Below are 2,462 nucleotides of genomic sequence, written 5' to 3'. Positions count from 1 at the left end.
CCTCTCCTCTTCTCCTCTCCCCCTCTCCCCTCCCCCTCCTCTTCGCCTCTCCCCCTCTCCTCTCCTCTGGTTCCCCCTCTCTCTCCTCCTCTCCCCCTCTGCTCTCCTCTGGTCCCCCCCCCCGCCCACCCCTCTCCTCTCCCCCTCTCTCCCCTCCTCTCCTCTGGTTCCCCCTCTCTCTCCTCCTCTCCCCCTCTCTCCCCTCCTCTCCTCTGGTTCCCCCTCTCTCTCCTCCTCTCCCCCTCTGCCCCCTCTGCTTCCCCCCACCCACCCATCTCCCCCTGGTTCCCCCTCTCCTCCCCCTCTCTCTCCTCCTCTCCTCTGGTTCCCCCTCTCTCTCCTCCTCTCCCCCTCTGCTCTCCTCCCCCTCTCTCTCCTCTCCCCCTCTGCTCTCCTCTGGTTCCCCCCACCCACCCCTCTTCCCCTGGTTCCCCCTCTCCTCTCCCCTCCTCTGGTTCCCCCTCTCTCTCCTCCTCTCCCCCTCTGCTCTCCTCTCCTCTGGTTCCCCCCACCCACCCCCATCTGCGGTCGCCTTTTATACACGTCTCAAACAACGCAGGAAAACGTGATTGGCTGGCTCAGATTTGAACAGATCTGAGCCAGCCAATCGCGTTATCCTGTGATGACGTAATGTCCTGTGCCCCATGACGGATGGACCATATATGGACTTCCTCCCCCCCCTGGCTGCGCTATCATAGCTGCTGACTGTTACTGCACTATCCAGTCAGATCCCTTTGCAATACCAACCCTGTGCAATACATAAAGGTACATGGACGTTACTCTGCAGAAACTACAGTAACAAAATCACGAATTGCTGTTTTTGGAGCTCTGCATGTCTGTGTTTGTCTAGTTTTAACGTTAGCTAACGGCTAACATTCGCTAGTTAGCCAACCAACCAGCAGCTAACATTAGCTAGCTAGCTAGCTTACCGGAAGCGATATTTTTTTTTGGATGATGGTGAAGGCATAACCCGCCCCTGGCCCTCTCTGCCTCTGATTAGTGGCAGCGTTATAAACCATAGATATGACTATATTAAAAACATAAACACACTGGCGTCTTTCATGCAGGCTAGCAAGCGTAACTGCTGTATGTCTGTCTGACCCACTGAGTCTGACAGTCTGACCACAGACTGTAGAAAGAGATGTAATGCAGGATAGCCAAGCGAATGTGTTTGGATGGAAGTTTGATGCTAGGCCAATCAGAGGCAGAGAGGGGCGGGTTATGCCTTCGCATAGCCTTCGCCATCATCCGAAAAAAAATATCGCCTCCGGGACAACAACGCTTCCTACCCAGCGTGTGCACGTCTTTCCGACAGGGGTGGTTGTTATGGCAACTATCAACAACAACAACAACTACTACACGACATAAAGACCGAAATAGGCTACCTTGTTAATGTGTCTGTCGGAGACACGGCCTAACGTTAACATTTAATATGAGCCGAATATCAGCCTGGCTCAGCTATGTATACAGGAAGTAAACCGGATATTCAGGTGGGTTGTGACGGTTGTTATTGTTGTCAAGTTAAAACTGTCTATACCAGCTCTGATGACGTCACCGCCCAGCTCATGACGTTTCAAAGGTCATGAAGTCGTAAGATTACCAGTCCCCAGTTATAAAAGAATGCACGATTACTCCACGTGCGGTGTTTAGCCAGTTAACGTTAGCCACTGCACAGCTAAGCTAACCAAACAGTGCTCACCACGGCCAACACGTTAAAAAAAAAAAGACTGCGGGTCAGAGACGACCACCGCTGCCACCAATGTATTGTAACGTGTTCGGGTAATCCAGGTATTACCTGTAATGTGATGTGCAATAGAAGTGTCTAGATCGCAGCTAGGAACTGATGTGTGTGGGTGTGTTCCTAGGGGGAAGGGGATATATGTGACCAGCGGCCGGGGCGGAAGCCAGTCAAGATACGGAGTGAGCGAGACCGGTTGTTATGTGTAGAGCTAGCTGTGTGAAGCTAGCTGCTAGGAGCTAACGAAGCCTGTGAATAAAGACCCTGTACCAACTACAACTCTCCGTTCCTTGGTGTACCACAGATACGCTACATTGGTGTCAGGCAGTAAAGCGGTAACGCCTCTGATTCGGCCGGGAGAGGAGAGAGTGAGGAGGAACGACGGAGAAAGTTGGAGCCGACAGCTTTGGGCGCGAGCGAATAAAGTGCGGAACGGAGCCGCCAAAGATGAAGAGGGAGAGGGAAGAGGCTGTAGCCTCGGAGTTCGCGAGGACGAATGCTGCGGTGGAGGGCTCGCTAGAGGACTACATGTGGATGGAGGAGGGCCGTGGGCAGAGGAAGAGCGAAGCCGAGCCGGGCCCCGCTGGCAGACAGGCGGGGAGTGACAAGGCTGAAGCACGGCCCGCGACAGCGAGGGATGGCGCCCGCAGAACCAGGAAGGACGTGCTCGTCCCGAAATACAACGGTAAAGGCGAGTGGGAGGCATACTGCAAGCAGTTTGAGG

Source organism: Poromitra crassiceps (assembly GCF_964638095.1).
Source record: "Poromitra crassiceps genome assembly, chromosome: 27".
NCBI lineage: Eukaryota > Metazoa > Chordata > Actinopteri > Beryciformes > Melamphaidae > Poromitra > Poromitra crassiceps.
Note: the sequence above shows the minus strand (reverse complement) of the source record.